Source organism: Anser cygnoides, chromosome 2 (genome assembly GCF_040182565.1).
Source record: "Anser cygnoides isolate HZ-2024a breed goose chromosome 2, Taihu_goose_T2T_genome, whole genome shotgun sequence".
NCBI classification, from domain to species: domain Eukaryota; kingdom Metazoa; phylum Chordata; class Aves; order Anseriformes; family Anatidae; genus Anser; species Anser cygnoides.
The window spans coordinates 161,484,178-161,503,273 of record NC_089874.1 but is presented as its reverse complement, the minus strand read 5'-3'; the positions used below and the strand labels follow the sequence as shown (position 1 = coordinate 161,503,273).

Below are 19,096 nucleotides of genomic sequence, written 5' to 3'. Positions count from 1 at the left end.
AAGCTTTTTTTCTTATAGGTACCTTCTTCAGACACATGATGGCTATCCCCGGGTCAGAATAAAGATTCATCTAGCGATATAACCTCTGTCTGATGAGAGAGGAAACACTTAGCAATGTTATAGAGTGGGATTTCCCTACATATTCCCTCTTAGAGACTGGGTTAGGGACTTGCTTTGCTTTTGTAGGACACATTGCCTGCCAGACCGATAACAGTCACGTGCTGAGGGCAAGCTAATAAACCTGCTGAGTAGTAAAGTTTACATTTTCTGCCTGTCTTAATGTGCTCGCGTGTATTTTTGGATTCAGTGTTGGTTGCAGAACCCAGGCAAGGTGACCTTACATCCGTCCTCAATGTACTTTGCACACTCTGAGAGTAATGAAATCCTCTTTTCAGTTCCCTGACTTCTGCTTGATCACAGAGATGCAAAAAGCTATCATTGCAAAGTGCTTTGGGGAGGTGAGTGTGTTACTACCCTAAAACACAAGGGGAAAGCCTTGGATGGAGCCCTGAGAGGCTGGACTTGAGCAGAAACCCTTGCTACCTTCTGACCCAAGAAACATCAGGTGAGCGATGATCAAGGACAGAGTTTGACATCCCTGTCCACCTGTTCTCCATTGCATCCCAAACCTTACCAGCTTCTTCTAATCAGGGCAGGTCCAAAAAGCCTTGGGTCAGGCAAATAGGTACCAGATGCAACCAAAGTCCAATCAGAAATATAGGTCTTGACACTCTTTGGGGAAAAGGTGCTATAAGCATGGCAGGACATTTATCATGCCACAGGCAGGCACACTGACCCCAATCTTAATTGGATCTAGCCTGACTAACCCTCTGGCAGCTCTTTTGAAACAATGCTATAATAACTTGGGAACATGCTCTGAATGTGCTGCTTTGTTATCAGCCAGCAGCTGTTCTGCTGTGATTCACAAATCCTCATCAGATGAGGAGGAGCCCAGCATGGACTGGTGTGGTCAGTTCACTTATAAAGCACTTGCTCGAGACTGGGGACTGGGAGAGTTGCAGTCTCAGGGGGTCAGCACTGCAGAGAGAGTTTGATGTAATAAAAAGGCTGTATTTCAAAGGTAATTTTTTTTTCTTTTTCTTTTGCTAGAAAGGCTGTTTAAGCAGAATTAAAGCTTTCGGTTAATGTATTAGTTCTTTTATGGCTGGTGACCCAGGTTCAAATACTAAAGCTCTGTATGATTCAATCCAAAGAGTCAGAGTACCATGGTTTTATGTGGCACAGCTAGGGCTAAAATATCTAGGGAAATTCCATGGCTGGAGAAGTACAGAGGTAAGAGATTGTTGTTAGTTTTGCCAGTGCTGTCTACCTTTGTAGCAACCCAAGCCCACAGGGGTGGACCTTAAAAGGACCTTACAACTTGCAAGGTCAGAAACAAAGTTGCATGTAAACATGGGGATAGATGTTTGAAATACGGCCATGTTTTTTTGCATAATGGTATGCAGTAAAAAGATAATGATAAATTGGAAAAAAATAAAACACAAACAGATAAATAAAATGAAGCATGTGAATGCATGTGTATATGCAAGTATACATAAGCATTCAAAAAACAAATAGCATTTCCTGAAATACATATGGGACAGGGAATTAGAGACAAAAAAAAAAAAGTAAGGAGCAATGTGACAGCCCTGCAGCTTGTCTCACAGAGAAGGTACATGTTAAAGCTTTGTCTGAGCTTACTTCCAAATCCAGGCATGTCTACTGTTCACACCATAATCATTTAAGCAAGTTTCTAAGAGATGCAGGACTTTAAATTGGAGCTGTTGGATACACTTGAGTATGATCCCTTTCAGGACTCATGATCTGGTTCATACATTGTGTACCTTAGTAGCAGCTGCTTTGATGTATTACAGTCCAGTTCATCAGCAGTCATTGCTGTTTTAGCCTCAGCTACAGCCTGATGGTTACATGGCCTGAAAGCGTGTGGTTGTGGCATGCAGCAGACCTAGGCCAGCTTTCAAATTCAGTTCTCACTGTGAACAAGTAATTTGGCATTTCCCATTACTGGTGGGAAGAGAAAGAGCTCGTATATCCTAGAAGTGTCTCTATTCCCCATTGGAAGCTGTTGACTGCAGCAAGCCTGGAGAATGAAAACAATCTTCCTGAAGATCTATGTCATTCCCCTGACCCTGAATTCTGCCCAAAACGTCACATCTTGTCACCAGAGACAAAGTTAGACTAAGGGAATTATGGAGATGTTGGACGAATTCTTCTGGCTGTAGTATGTTACCTTCTGAAAAGCCAGATGGAAATATTTGTGGAGAAGTGTGGCCATGGAGGAAAACTTATCTTACAGGTAATCAGATACCAGGGAAAACATCAGCATAAAGCTGTCGTGCCTGGTTAAAATGTGAAATAAGTAACAGTGGGACACATCGTCAGACGAGAGGCGAAGGAATAACAGGAGAAGTGTGTTGCCTCTCATGCTGAGAAAACAAGCTGAACCCAGCCTCTTGGTGTGTTTAAATCACAGCGTTTCCGTGCAGAGGCAAGGATTAACTGTTCCCTTGAAAATCTTTAGTACAACAATCACATAGTCCTTCCACCTCCTCATATTAAAGATATTTTCCCTTCCATAGCTGAGGGTCAAAAGTTTAGTGAAATTAACTTGCCGGAACATTGTTCTTTTATTTATGGGAGAAGCTGTGGTGCTTATGCTCCAGATGTAACTGCTGGAGCACATAGCTGCGTTCACATCTAGCAGGGCTCTAGCCTTCTTCTTTGTTGCCCTATTTGCAAGGGATAAGAGGGAATGCAGGGAGGGTTAACAAGCAGAGTCCCCATATTGGATATTGCAGTGTTACAGCCATAAGTCAAGCTTATTTTCGAGGCTGGGCTTCTCTATCACCCACGTTATAAAAGTTGAAACTTATGCTAAGGGCACAAAACCTAGAGCTCTGTTAAATGAGGCATGGCTGAGAGTATTAAGTTCATCGCAACAGCCCAAATTCACACAGAACGGAGCAGATCCAGGAGCAGAGGAAATATTCTGATGACTCTAAAAACTTTTTAAATCAAATTAATCTAATGATGTCTACAGAACTGAGCACTTGGGGGTACCGTGAGGGTCAGCTCTGGCATATCAGCATCTGCACTGCACGTGGACAATATCTCCAGAAACAAGTTCTCCACAAAACACCTATTTCTTCCAAATGTATCTCAACAATGTTGCATGGTTTCTTTCGCCTCGTCTTCCTATAGATCCTACGCTTGCCAAGGCACTAGAAATGCTAGGGAAAGGAAGAGAAAATGTTACTTTTTTTTTTTTTTTTCCCCTTTACTTTCATGACAAAGAAGTAGATTTAGGTGTGCATTTGCAGTGTTTCTTTCATCAGACCTGCCAATTTCTTCAGGTAAACTCTGAGCTACTGTGGGCAAAGCAGGCACCGGTTTTAAAGCTAATGAACAAAATGCACGGTCTGTCTGGTTCAGAATAAGAGGGAGAAAATGGACCATTTAAGATGTTCTTATCATGAGGCTTTTTGGAGGTTGATGAAAGTATCTGCAGATACAGAGCATCTTCTGTAAGGATTGATATGGATGGACTAGCTTTCTTCATGAATATCAGCTTATTGAACCGGGCTCTGTGAAAGGTATATCCGTGAGCTGTGAACTATGAGGCCCATAGCAAACACATCTCAAGAAGGCTGACACTGCTGCAGGCTGCATAGCAGTAGGGATAATGTGAATTGTCCTTGTCTGTGTAATGGGTTTTAATGTATTAAGGAATCTGTCTTGTTTAAAATTCCTTGTAAAAGAGGGTGCCTAAGACTGTGAGGGGTTTTGTGGAACAGCTGACAGATCCTACTTCTACAGATAAGCACTCTCCATAAAGCGCTTGGGAACTGTTTTTAAAAATTTATAGAACTTTTATTTCAAAAGGAGACATTTAGAAGCAGAGACCTTCGTTTTCTCTCTTGAAGAATTCTTTCCCGAAGAATTTTCCACTTCTTCATAAAATGCCCTCCACATGTCCATCACTCTTACTGGTGACAGGGTTCACTGAAGGAGGTGGTTTATGGCTGGAGGACTCACGAAAGCACAGTTCCCAGCCTCATTTGAATGAAGTAGCTCAAATGGAAGAGAATATGATCCCACTGCATCTTGGCAAACCAAATAAACAGAGGTCTTTTATCAAACATGATGCTTTCTGAACCAGAACACCTCAAAATTCCTCCAGTTTATAGCTCCTAGCAAAATCATCCTCTCCGCTTCCATGGCTGCTTCAGTGCTTATTCAGGTTTATTTCCATATGATGTGTTGCTGTTCAGAAATGGCCGTTCTTTATCTCTTTGAGGACCATCAATTAAGAGGCCAATTGAATCAGTGAGATTCCCCTTGCTTTTAACAGCTGCTCATTCAAAATCTCCTGTGGGTAAAAGGCAACTGAAAGCTTTCTCTTCTCACCTTTTTTACGCAGCTAGTCATATAAAGGAGGGATGTGGAAAGGGAAATCCATAAATATGAGGAGTTGGAGCCAAGTATTGACCCATGTAAGGCCATTGCTTTCAATTCACAGTTTACCAGAGGATTATTTCAACTGCTTCTTATACAACCCAGCTTCTCATTGTGTGAATGATTTAGCCCAAGAGGCTATTTCAGATGACATTTATTATTTACATTTATATATCCCTTTGGAGATTTCTTTCCTTTACACAGTGCCCCCACATCTTTCTTTTAATTTCTGTCCCAGCTCTCTCACTGTGCTGTATCATCACAGTTGTGAGAGCCAGAGCTGAGGAATACACTCAAGACCAGTGTTTCAAGTACTGGGGAAGGAGACAAAATAATGGAATAGTTCATCTGATGAAATTGTAGCTATAACTGGGTGTACTAAAATCTGTGCAGTGTTCATCATTGAATTATCTTGCATTTTCATGTAGAATTTCCTCCCAAAGGGCTTTATAGTAAAAATGATTTGTCAGGCAACATTCGTCCCTTATTTGGTCACGATGAAATTACATTTTTCTGGACGGTGTGTTCACGATAACATATAACCACACTATTCCTAGCACAGAGCCAGTTTGCCTTATTTATTGTACATCTCACAAGTCCTTTTGCATTCCCACAGGTACAGATAGCAGTATTCATTGTAGCTCAGCAATGGCTTTTGCAAGGGGTAAGAACATGTGGATATGGAAGAGCAGAGTTATCTATGAGTAAATCCCATTTATAATTTAATGCAAAATCGTTTTCCCAATCTATTAAATATATTAACTGGATATCTCTAAATCTTCCTGTCCTTTCCAGGAGGAACCAATGCCTCTCAATATTCTTGAGAGATAAAAGATCTCCTGTTCTTTGCCTGAGTGGAGAAGTCACTGGAGAACTGGAAGAAGCATCTGAAATCTTTGCCTGACTGATGGATTTCAGCCAAGGCAAACAGTCTTCCCTGGGTTATTCTGGAGGACCAGGGTGACCTTTTTTCTTTTTTTTTTATTTACCATTCATTTGTGATGCCAGTTATGCGTACAGAGCACACTTGGCTATCCAAAGAGGCATTCAGTCTCCTACATCTTCCACCTCAATCTTCCTTAATATTCATGAAGAGCAGCTGCTGATACCACGACTCATATTGGTAAAGGTGAGTTTAACATTTGCTAAAGTGAGCTTAATACAGGCCCGACTGTCACTCATTTTAACAACAAATCCTCAAGAAATTATTCATTCAAGTGCCTCACTCATCCAATTGTGGAGCAGGAGACATTATTTATAAAATATTCTACTTTTCTTGTGTTGATGTCATAATTGAACATTTCTTCTGGAAACACTCTCATTTTCAGGATTTCTGTATACCTTGGTATAGCTGTAAAGACTGGACTTTTTAAATAATAGTTTGGAAATCTGCAGCACCTTCTAGCCAAAGATATTTTGGTAATCTACACTCCTAGTTAGAAATCTTCGCCCGTCCTTCAGTGAGAAACATAAAGATATTGAGGGATGGGTTGTCAACCATGTTTTGCCACCCCTGCAGTTCGTGTTGGGACAGCAAGAGAGAAGAGTTTCTATTTGCAGTTGAAAAAGAAAAAGTAAAAGAAAGCTGGAGATGAATTTAAGGAAAACAGATTCAGCATGACAACCCAAGGCCGTTTCAGAAGGGTTTTCCAGAGCCAAGAACAGAGTCCAGTGGGCAAAGCCTGAGCCCGTGACATCAAAGGGGGTTGTGCTACTGATTTTTATCTGACCAAGCTTGCACAGACTTTGCAAGATTTGATGTCTTGGGTTTGTAGACAATTAATAACCCCTCATCTGTCTGACTGATTTCCTTTTCTCATAGATTGGGGCATGTGCCTGGGGATGAAACATTTGCGCTCTGAGAAGAGTTCACTTTTCCCCTTTGCCAGTGCATGAACGGACACTACAATATAAAAGATATCTAAAGTTCAGACATCCAGTATTTTGCACAACATTAAGCATGTTCAACGTCTACCCCTAGGTAATAATTAATTCCCAGAGACAATAAATACTGTTTGGAGACACCTGAAGGGTGAGAGAGGAGTCTCTTTGGCATTGAGATGATTTTTAAGTCTGTAGGTCTGAATTGTCAGTGAGCACAGCCCGACCCAGCAGGGAGGCAGCGAGGGCTTGTGTCTGCTAGAACACATCATGAAAAATTGATTGTGGCTTCACTGGCACTTTCTTGAGGGAAAAAAAAAATAATAATAATAATAAAAAAAAACTTTTGTTACTGTTCGGAATGAAACTAACAAAAAATTTGTCAGATCCAAAGGAAATGTTTCAAGCTAGTCAGTGCTTTGAACTGTGGAAATATTTCAGCTAAGGTTTTTTTTTTTTTTTTTTTTTGTAAGATGAAGAAAATTTAGAAATGAGAGTCTATTTCAAAACCTGAATTACTATCTGTTTCATACAGGAAAAATAGAAAATTATTATTCTGCCTTTTCAGTTCTCCCTGTTCTTTTTTTTTCCCACTGAAACTTCAAACAACCTTTGGGCTCTTTATTAACTCGTGAACTATAGGTTATTGTTTAAGAAGAAGCAAACTTAGCAAGAAGTAGCAGAAGCATTCACATGCTTGATAATACAGTACTTCTGAATCATGCAAGGAATGGCTCTCGTCTCCTAATACCATCAGGCTAAACCCAGTCCTATACAGAAGCTTTGGCAAATACAGTTTGGAAGCTTTTCAGCCTGACATGAGTTGAAAACATATGTCCTCACAATCGGTGCTGCCAGCTGCAGAGCACCACTGCCGTTTTGACATCTCAGCCTCGTATGAAGGCACTGATAGACTGCAAGGACGGTACTTTGAAAATGGTAAATGGCACATTAGGCTCTTTTCTGATTCCTTAGCTCCTGGAGATAACAAGCATTCACCAACAAATACCAGCTATAAAGATGCAGCACAACAGGCGCCAGGAAGTTATAGACAGGAAAATCAATCATCTCAGATGACATGAATGCAAAAGTAACCCAAGTTGTAAAAGCCAGAACTTCTGTTCTTGTGCCTGAAATGTCCTGGCAGAAGATTAAGATCTTATCACTTGCTGAAATGAAAAGTACAACTTTGTAAGAACATATATCTGAACCCACAGAAAAGATGCCTGCATTCATTTTTGGATGAGGGAATACAGCATATTAAAAAAAAAAAAAAAAGAGTAAGATGCAGATATTGTGTGTTTAGAAGTAGATGCAGTAATTCATTATTTTGTGACTGGTAAATTCAGAGTATCACCCCTATTGGTAATGTTTGTAGGGCCTGTACTTAATGCAAGATGCATAAAAGAAAAATGTCAAGCCTTCCTAGACTCTGCTGAATGGCTCAGTAACCTCAGTGTGACTTTATAATTTGCTGTTGCTTTTTAAAATGACACAGACAGGAGATAGTGAGGGAGAGCACTCAGAGGGATAGTTAGCTGGTGGAATGGGCTAGTGGGGAAGATGATTGAAGAATCTCATTGTGCTGAAGTTTTACTGACATTTCTTTCTACAGAAGGCAGCCTGCCATCTCAGCATTTCTTCTCCTATTCTTGAAGTGCCTTATCTTCCCAGCCATGTGTTCATATGCTTTGTTAATGAGCGTGATATATAATACATTTCACGCAGAGCCAATGCTAACCTGATTTACAAAGGATGGGGTGAAAACCTGCCTTTGAGATGGGATGTGAATCCCAATGTAACAGGATTTTCTGCAAATGTTATATAGTTGTAAATAATGGAGGAGGGATAAGAATAGACAAGTCAAGCCAATACCTGAGATGCATCTTAATTACCCCTCTTGGTACAAGCATGAAGCTATGCACATTGCTTCTAAGTCAGTTCAGATGGGCAGATATTTTTAATGGTTTTGACCCAATTTATATGAGATACAGTAGTTTTGGATTATTGTTTTATCTGTCAGCCTGTCTCATCCGAGTTGCGCTAACGTAAGAGGAAAGACCAGTCTCATCTCACTGGAACTTTAATTACACCTTAAACATCTTTCAGACCTAAGCTGGCTGTGTTGTGAAGCCTACCAAAAAATGGGCTTCCCTGAGCTGATCAAAGAAAGAGGTATTCAACTATATTCAAACCCAATGTGGGTTTATAGATCCTGATAGGGAGAAATGGGCTTCCTTCATCCTATTTCTCCATTTAATTTAAGCCTTTATTATTACTATTACTAATTTAGAAACCTTTCTCTAGACCCTGTTGAAATCACTGTTGTATTCACCATTTGAAATGTAAGATAACCCTCAGTATTAAGAATCCTAGAGGATCTGTTTGATCCTTGATTTTTTAGTGCTACCTGCTTTTCTAAGAGCTCAAAATGAAGTTTTAGAAGACAGAGCAATTTGAAGCATAGGGCTATTGTTTCCCATTTGATTACAAAAGATTTTGTCTACCACAGCAAACAGTGTTCTCCTTTCCACTAGGAAAATGAGATATTGACTTTTGACACCAAGAGATATATTTAGCTATTTGTTATTGATAGTAACACGTGCACTTTTTTGACTACAAGCCAGTAATTCAATTTCATTGACTTACAACAGCACAAGACCTTGCTGAACATCTGCTGTGGTGACTCTGAGAGGAAAGAGCAAGGGGAGATCTCGGCACCTTTCTACCTTGCCATGGTCCTTTCTTCCAGTGCCAGGCATTTCTCTGTGCATCAGCTGGGCCTTTTTATAAATTAAGGTATAATCTGTCCTACTTGATATTGCATTTGATTCTTCAGGTAAAAATTCCTGGAGGTTGCTCCTAGTTGTTACCATGTCTGCTTTTGATTAGTTGGTGACAGAGTCCAGAATGGAGTCCAGTGCATCATAGAACTGTAGAATCATAGAGTCTGTGAATCATAGAATAGAATGGGTTGGGTAGGGTTGGAAGGGACATCAAAGATCATCTAGTTCCAACCCCCTGCCATGGGCAGGGCCACCTCCAGACTGGAGGAGAGATGGCTTCGGGAGGGACCTCACAGCAGTTGCCTGCATCTGCAGGAAGGTTATTGAGATGCATGGAAGGAAGACAAGGCAGTAGACCCAAGTGAAAACAAGGAATTAAGAAAATCAGCCTGGATATAAGGACAAAATTTTCCATGATGAGGAACAGGAATAGGTGGCCCTAAAGGGGCTGAAACCTTGGAGGTTTTCAGTAGCTGACTGAATAATATCGAGTCCAACCTCCGACCTAACACTAAGTACTCCACTAAACCATATCCCTAAGCTCTACATCTAAACGTCTTTTAAAGACCTCCAGGGATGGTGACTCCACCACCTCCCTGGGCAGCCCGTTCCAATGCTTAATAACCCTTTCGGTAAAGAAGTACTTCCTAACATCCAACCTAAAACTCCCCTGTCGCAACTTTAGCCCATTCCCCCTCGTCCTGTCACTAGGCACGTGGGAGAATAGACCAACCCCCACCTCTCTACAGCCTCCTTTCAGGTAACTGTAGAGAGCGATGAGGTCGCCCCTGAGCCTCCTCTTCTCCAGGCTGAACAAGCCCAGCTCCCTCAGCCGCTCCTCGTAAGACTTGTTCTCCAGACCCCTCACCAGCTTGGTCGCCCTTTTCTGGACTCGCTCGAGCACGTCCATGTCCTTCCTGTAGCGAGGGGCCCAAAACTGAACACAGTACTCGAGGTGCGGCCTCACCAGAGCCGAGTACAGGGGCGACTGGGACAACCCGGTATGACCTCATAGCTGATCCTACTTGGGGAAGGAGGTTGAGCTAGGAGCCTCTAAAGGTGCTTTCCATCCTGATTAATCATCCTGTTGTCCTCCTATGACCAATGGGGAATCATGGGTTTGAAAACTGTGACCAAAACAAACAAGAAAAACACAAAGCAAGTTTTCAGAACTCGAGATCTTTTCTGCTATTCATGACAGTGGGTAGTCCTTGTTTAGGAACCAAGCTCTCAGTTGCATTAGGGTTTACTGAGGTTGAGATAAAAACAAATGATAGCTATTGAAAGCTGAAATGCTCAAGCTTGCTATGATTCAGTCAACTTCTTTTTTTGACAGAGTAGATATTCAGTCAACAGATGGGACTTCATTTTTCTGAGAATTGTTTGTAGAAGCATACAGACCATCTTTTTCATCAATGTAAGCCTGAGCTCTTCATGTGAGACTCATCTCTGTCATAGGATCGTATAACACTTCTTTCAAGGTTGTTGCAATGCAAGGCCCCTAAATAAAGAGCATGAATAGATGTGTCTTGATAATGAAGTTTACTAATATCCAGTGTCTCCAAATGTTAGCTTTTCCAGGAAGCAAAAATTCAGAACTATACAGAGTCACAGTTCAGTGTCAGAATCAAAAAGGGAAGTGGGTGTGATTCAGCTGGGTTGGTACAGAACTGAAAGTTCAGTTTTTACTTTTATGTGTTTTCTTCACTTATAATTGAATGTTTTGCTTCGGTTTCAGGTTGCTAAAGTCTTTCAAAAAAGTTTTTCCAATTGGAGGGCAGAAATATTGCTTTTAGAGAGAATGTATTAAGTATTATTCCTAGGTATTAGGTATTATTCCAAGTATTAGGTAAATATTCCCCAAAATTTTCAATTTCAAATTTATATTGCAAAATGCATAATTTCATTTATTTATTGGTTGAAAAGAGTGACAATTAACGTCAATTTAGAGAGAAATTTTGGTCCCTGTGGAGGTCCATTTATTCTTGATTTTTTTTTTTTTTTTGAGGGGGTTACAACAAACAAACAAACAACCTCTGTTTAGATTTAGCCAGGAAGTGTGGAAGTGTTTGCCTGAAAAGAAGTGCTGAAAGTTCTGTTTTAAATAAACCTTGCCAAGCCATTTTGTCTCACTAACTGGAAAATCCTAAATAAAAATATCCCAGACTCCCCAGAGCACTTGTAAAACATCACTAAAACATCACACAAATACTGTTTCATTGCAACATCTTATGGATCCCATATATAGAACCAAATTGTGTCTTAGTATAACCAGGCAGAAGATTGGATTAAAAACAAAAACAAAACAAAACCAAAAAAAAAAAAACTTCTTTTGCACTTCTACGTGGGTATATGAACATCCTTTCCTACAGTTACCAGTAAGGGGATTACTGTATTCTCGGTGAAAGATAGTTTCAACAGAAAAACAGATATTAAAAATCAGTTTCTCTAACTCATGTTAACCACTAGAGCTTGCTGTGTTATATACCTTCCCCCCTTCCCTGTGCAAGGTTTTTAAAGCAACTGTTTTCTTTAATTTACAAGTATGTTAAACTTTTCTTGTTATTTAATGGAATTTCTTTTAATGCTCTTTCTTGCCACATCATCTTGAGGGCCCTTTGCTAGTAAGCACTTGTTAGAGCAGTTTTCTCCCAAGTGTAACCCGGCAATAAACTGCCAGCGAATGAGATAGTAAATCTTAATACATTCTGAAAGTAATGGTGCCCTTGTAGGACAAAGGGGAATTACAACAACAACAACAAAAGATTTTGTCAGCTTTAATTTTTATTAAGAACATCTACGATAAAATTAAGAAAATGTGGACCTTTTTCTCTGAATCTTGATGAGCTACTGCAGTTTTATTTGAATGGTGATGGGCATCTGGGGAAGGGGGACAGGGGAGGCAATGCTCAGCTGCAGGGAAACCATAGAGCATTTTGCTGAAAGGCAATTGTAAGGGAAAAATATGACCTGGTGTCTTCCCACTATCTATATTGGCAACTGGAGCATGCCTAGGTCTTTCTTCCTCCAGAATAAGACAACGTGGAGCTCAACAAGATTTTGAAGCTCAACTGAGAAATAAATTGTATCCTGACAGACGCAATGGACTAAGCGGGACATGCAGGATGAATGAACAACTTTTTCCTTTTGCCAGATCTGATATTAACCCCTCAAGCCATGGGCAAGATCTGGCAAAAGCAATTTCCTCTTATTCAAGGGAGCACTTATCTCAGAATCCAATGTAAAATGGCACTGTTCTGGGTAGATGGAGCACATCTTACAATGTCTGTGACCTGAAGAAAATGATTCCCAGTTAGTTTTCCATGTGCATCATGAAATAGAGATGGTGCATCTGCTATGGAAACATGAACTACACCACCAGGGATCCTGCCCCTGGATTTATCAAATAGGAAATGAACCAAGCACAGACCATATACTGTTAGCTCACTGCAGAAAAGCCATGGCCTTAACAAGTTATGAGGAATGTTGCTCGCTCACACAACTTTTAATCATGACAGTGTTGTCCTGACAGATCTTTTGGTATGTATCAGAGCCAGATGAATGCCCTCTTTTCACTGGAAAACAGTGAATTTGATAAGAAACAGAGAGAGATCCAATCTACTGAAACACCTTTCTCAATCTTTAAAAAGTTGTGATGAATATTTCTCCTTTTATTTTTTAAGTCAGAGAAACAGAGGAAAAATAGCCATATTAGATTCTTCTCAATTGCCAGTCTTTCTGGACACACTAATTTCAAGTACTTAGCAAATAAAGATACAGAAAACAGAGTCAGTCTGGGTAAGCTGCAATAAGAAGTCTGTTTCTTTCTTTCTTTCTGCCGCTTTGAAGAATCCATCCTGGTGACATTACACTACATCTGGAGCATTGGCAGGAATCAGTACAGTACTGGATTATCACACAAAAATGTTGACTCTTTGGTGATTTCTAATCAGACTTTTTCTAGGTCAGTTGAACATTCCAAGACGAAATTATCCCTTTTTTCTTTTTTTTTTTTCTATTTTTTTTCTATTTTTTTCTTTTTTTTTTTTTTCTTTTTTTTTTTTTCTTTAGCACCCTGCTTCTTCTTCAGTCTTTTGTATTCTTCTAAACTAACATGATCAGTACGTTGTTATGAAAAGAACAGATCGAGTTGATCATGGGGCAACTAGAAGGCAGTTTGGGGTTGACTTTGCTGGTCTTTAAGGACCTGAAGTTTGTCTCCCTGCAGCTTGGTCACCCCTTTTAGAGTTCACGAAGAGAAGGAGACATGCTTGGCAAGTAATTCATATGACATATTTTGAGTGTCTACTTTAGGATGAGGCACATCACATTCCAGACTCCATTTCTGAGGTCAAATAGCTCTCAGTGGACTATGACAAGACTTTGGGGTTTAGGTTCCAGGGTCTTCAGTGAACTCCATAATAAGTGATCTGCCCAAAACCTTGGGGCAGAGATTACAGAACAGCTGCAAAAGGGCAAGTTGTCCAAAAGTCCTGCTCCCCGGACATCTCTGCCAGCCCAGAATCGTGTCCTGGACTCCGACTGCTAAATCCAAGCAAGGGGCTTTCATTATACTGGAAAATGCCAGCTGGTTGCATTTGTATTTACAACCCACTTGCCTTCAAATGCTCAGAGGAAACATTTCTGCCAGTGTTTCTTTCCCATCAATATTTATGACTCAGTTGATCGGGGCCGAGGTGGTTTATTTCAGGGCAAATAATTATTCCAGGGACTTTGTACATGAAAAATTAATGAAAGGAAAAACTGATTCATTTGTTTGATCTTCACATGGACGTAGAAGAAAATCCCACCTGGTCAGATAAGGAAAAAAGTTCTGTTCAAAGCTTATCGTCATGTTATGGTGTTAAAGCCTTATTCAAGGGCAGTTGTAACTCAGCATTTTATGTGCAGTTTTGTTCCTTGTTTTTTTGCAGTGCCTTCCATTCAGCCCTCTCAAATGGATTCACCCATGCTCACATCAAATATAGGTATTGTCCTCCCCATTGTATTGTATGTGCTCAGCATGGCAAAGAAAAAACACATGGGCAGATGGCACAGAGCTTCCCACTCCCCCATCTGATAGAGCCCAGGAGTCCTGTTCATCTCTCTGGCTCCAGCTACTAGACTGAACTCCATTTTTTTGATGAGGAGTTATTTAATAAGTTTTTTTAATTGGTTTTCTCTAGGTTTCGCATGGACCAAATTAAACCCATAATGTGTGCAGATAAATGTACTGATATCCCAGGGCTGACATATCACACAGTGAGATGCTCTTTATTAAACCAATTTTTCTTTTTAAACCACCTTCCTCCAAAGAGAGCTAGGAGGGAAGGAAGATGCTCTCATGGTCCATGCTCCCGCCCAGGGAGATGCTCCTTGTTCTATGCTACTGTCCGCAGTAGCTAAATATGAATGTACATGAACACAAGGGAAGTTACTTGTTTCTTTGCCTCAGCTCATCCTTGATCAATGTGTATAAAAATAAAACTCTTGGAGCAAGAAACATCTGCTAGGGCAGCATATGGAGCTCAACAGCCAAACTCCATTTGCAGAACCCAAGCATGGCCCGGGGCTTAAATGCATTAACCGCTATATCCAGATTTTTCAAGGGACAACCCAAATTACTTCATTTTGATTGAGTGTATTTTAGTCAGAACAGCAAAGTGAGCAAGCCCTGGGACATTTGCATTGTCTGTAGCCTGTAGTGAGCTGGAAAACTAGTTGCTCTTGTAGCTTCTTGGGGCTACTGAAGCCAACAGCTCCTTTGTGGTGTCCCTGTTAGGCTGATTCCTGATAAGGTCCTGAAACTTTTGCTCATAAAACCCAAAGAGCTACCACTTGGGTTTTATGTCCCTCTTGAGAAGTGGGACCTATTTGCCAAAGCAGGTAAGGACATCTTTGCCAATAACCTTACCAACATTGAAAGGAGGACTAGATATTTAGGGGATGGTGATTACAGCTCTCTATTAGCCAAGGGAATTGAAGGTCAGGGTAGTAAGCACCTGGAGTAAGGGGATGGCAGACTGAAGGCTCCCAAAACATATGAAGACAGGTCAGCAAAGAATTCACCTCCCTTGGCTGCACAAATATCTGGGAAACAAGCAGAGGAGCTGGGGATCTGCACCAAGGTCCTGGCGATAACAACACCCCTGCAATAACAGAGACCTGGCGGGACGGCTTGCAGGGCTGCATGCTTCAATGGATGCTATGTACTACTCCAGAGCTCAGAAAGAAAAAGCTCCCAGACACAGAGAGGGATGCAACTGAAACAGAGCGTGAGGACCACCCCCCTTTGCTGTTACTGTCATTTTACATTTGGAATTTTAGTCGTTTCCTTGTGAGAAGAGTAAAAGAAAGAGGAAGAGGGAGCAAGAAGTGCAGCAGGAAAACAAATGTTAGAGAAAACGAGAAAAGTTGAGAGGTCAACAAAAAAAGGAATAAAGGAAGAGGGGCAAAAAGACAAAATATCCAGAAAAAAAGAGAAAGAAAAATCAGCTTTGCTAGTCAATGTTACATAGGAAATAATGATCTGGGGTGCTGGACAGATGTGGAGGACCCTATCAGAGAGTGAGTGATAGAGAAAAGGAGAGAAGGGAGACAGAAAGAGAGAAGGAGGCAGAAATTAAAGCAGCAGCAAGTGAAAAATAATCAAAGATAAATAAAGTCGACACAAAAAATGACTTTCATTTTCTCTTGCCAGCACTCTAAAGTGAGCGGTATGAGCAGAGACTTTAATTTGCCTCCTTCCCACAGACTCAGCCCTGCTGATTCATTCAGCTCGGCAAGGCTACACTGCTCGCTAACCTATAGTACCAATTTATATGCTAATCGCCTTCGTTTGTAAATCAAGGCAGTCTTCTCCAATCCCTCCCCCCACCCTAAATTCACTGGTGCGAAATGCAGTCCATCTCTGTACACGGGGTTGGGAATTGCCAACTCTGAAACACAAAAGACATCAAATCCTAAATAATAGGATCATTGATGAAGTTCATCCCTGTGGATTAAGTTACTGTTTCATCTCAAGCCCCTCACCTGCTCAGCAGGAGCCTTTCTAGAGGGTTTTATAATTAGCCATGCCTGGGAAAGGGGGGAAAAATGAGATCCCTCCTTCTTTTCCTTTTATCAGTGTTCCCTGATTTTCTTCTTCATATCTCACAGGTCTGGGATAAGCTGGAACAAGGAAATGTGTGTTTCTAGACCCGTTTTCCACATTTGAACCAGTCTGCAAGTCCCTGAGTCCAATAAATCTGGCAGGGGCCTGCCCACATCCAGGGAACAGTTGGAAACCAAATGGCACTGTTGCTGTTCAGATACCTCTCCATCCATGATGAAGGACGGGAGATGAGTTATTTCCAGTCTGTTGCTCAGGGACTCCCAAGGGACCAGAGAAGAAAGCACGCTGGCCTCCCAGAGGAAAGATGCCGTTGGAAAGCTTTGGCAGAACAAGAGGGCTGTTTTCGTAAGAGAGGTTAGGACTCTGCTCTTCATTTGTCATCAAGTTAAAATGTGACCTTGCGATCCTTTCCATTACCTCAGGAGAATCCCCTTTCAGTCCAAGGCACGGCTCCAAGCACTCGTGGAGGATATGAATTCAGCAAAGCAGAAGTGTGTGGGTCTCGTGCTGCACCATTAGCTAAGCTGTGGTGGGAAACACATGCTCAGTTGCTTTGAATAAAAAGCCTATCCTCTTCTGGACAGACAGTCTTTCACAACTTCCACCCTCACTTTATCCATTTATATATTTATAATCAGTTGCTCTTTAGGTTATAGAACTCTTGTTTTCTGATTTTTTTTTTATTGTTGATGTTGTTTTCCCTTCGAACAACATAGTCATTGCCAACAGGAATAAACTCTTGACGTTGTTTAAGCACTGAACAAGCTGGTCTCTCTTAGCCTGACCATGTGGTCTCAGTTTATCTGAGCTTTTGACTAGCTATTCTTGGTCTGAATCCCTCTTCTTTGACAATAAGTGACCAGTTGCACTGGCCTCACCACCAAGGAGGCACCAGAATCTCATGAAGTTGGGCATCCCAAGGACCCCTCTGTGCCTGAACGCACACAGTGCTCCAGAGGAATCTCATCAAGCTCTTGCAAAATGTCATCTCCTCTTCTTTATTGTCTTGGAAAGGTCTTTCCTGGTACACCCAAAGCTTGGCGTTTGATTTTTCTCTGATTGATGACTGTCCTGAATGCATCCAAGCCTCTTTTCCTTTGCTGCTCCCATCTGCTGAGCCTCCTGGGCTGCAGCATGAGCTCTGTGCTCAGTTTGGCCGTGTACTTTGTGCTAAGAAATGCTACTCAGTCCCTCTCCCTGCCCTCACCAGGCATCTAGTTATCCTTATCAGATGATGTCTCAATCCTTCTCTGTATTGACAACACCCTTCAAATATTTGCCTCCAAACCTTTTCTTGGCAAACACCTACCTTTTTGTTCCAAGGTATCGAGCAAACACATTAAGTAAGACAAACTCTGCAACTTAACTGAGGAATATAATTATTGACTCCTGCCTTACTTTCATAGTAGTCTTTTCTCCCCCAGCAGCTTTCTTATCCATGACTCACATGCTGTCTCATTTTCTCCATCAATACCACAGTGCAATAATCTATTTGTTGCTGAGAACAGACAAATTATTCTGACTGCTGATCTAAGCTCAACAAAATCAGCTGTTTTATTCAAGGAAGGTAATGAATTACTATGGAAAACAAGTTCTCTTTGGTCAGCTGACTACACCCTGTGGTCCATTTTCACAGAATCAGAGAATCAAGTAATGGCTGAGGTAGGAAGGGACCTCTGGGTCCATCTGGTCCAGCCCCTGCTCAAGCAGGGCCACCTCCAGCAGGGTGCCCAGGACCACATCCTGATGGCTTTTGAAGGTCTACAAGGAGGAGATTCCCTAGCCTCTCTGGGCAACCTGTGCCTCTTGTCCTGGCACTGGGCACCACTGACAACAGCTTCACTCCATCCTCTGTGCTCCCTCCCTTTAGGTATTTATAGACGTTGATGAGATTCCCCCGAGCCTTCTCTTCTCTGGGCCAGACAGTCCCAGCTCTCTCAGTCTCTTCTTGTAGGAAGGATGCTCCAGTCCCTTCATTATCTTGGTGGCCTTCCGTTGGGCTCCCCCCAGTATGTCCCAGTCTCTCTTGTACTGGGGGCCCCAGACCTGGACCCAGCTCTCCAGGCGTGGCCTCCCAGTTGCTGAGCAGAGGGGAAGGATCACCTCTTTTGACCCGCTGGTGATACTTTGCCTAATGCAGCCAAGAATACTTCCCATTTGCTTTTGTCTTTACTGATTCTTACAATTTGTCCAAATCCCTGCCTGGGACTGCATATGGATGGCCCTTTATAAACCAAGATGATCTGCACTGTCCTGACCTTGGACAATGGAGACCATCAGTGAGGCCAAGCTTCTAAATCGCTTCTTTTCATTAATAAATAATAGGTGTCATCCTTGAAATTGCTATCCTATCCTATCATGGGTCAAAAGACAGCTTATTGCTTGTGCCAGCATAGATATCAGCAACTGGGACCCCACAATTCCTCCCAGGCTTTTGGCTTCTTGCAGAAAATTGGGCAAAACAGAGTGAGAGGATCTAGTAGCTGGAGTGGTACTATGGCTTGGCCTATAGGGCTTCTGTGGAGGAATCAGATGGCTGATGCTTGGCCATCTCCTCTGCTGCTGGATTTTCTGTGCTCAAGTCAAGCCTTTCTGCCTGTCCCCTGTGCCCCTCCTGTTTTTCAAACAGGTTGCCAGTCCTTTGAAGATAACATGGCCTCTTATTTGACATTGAAATGCAAAAATCCCACGAGTGATGGAAGCCTAGGTTGGCCGAGGCGTCAAAGCCCAAATTACAATATTAATAATAGGTCCAAACATGAAGTAATGCCAAGAAGCTACCAATTATTTCAGACAACAATTGATCAAAGCGAAGAAACTCCTGGTATGCATTAAACGA

General features: G+C 41.6%; 1 long non-coding RNA gene across 1 annotated transcript; it reads left to right on the top strand.

Annotated features, from left to right (window-relative positions):
• Positions 1 to 593: 593 nt before the first annotated feature.
• LOC136789942 (uncharacterized) lies at positions 594 to 16,856 on the top strand. Its single transcript, XR_010828990.1, has 3 exons — positions 594 to 1,081; positions 9,012 to 9,156; positions 16,302 to 16,856. It is a non-coding gene; the product is annotated as an uncharacterized lncRNA (long non-coding RNA).
• Positions 16,857 to 19,096: the final 2,240 nt, after the last annotated feature.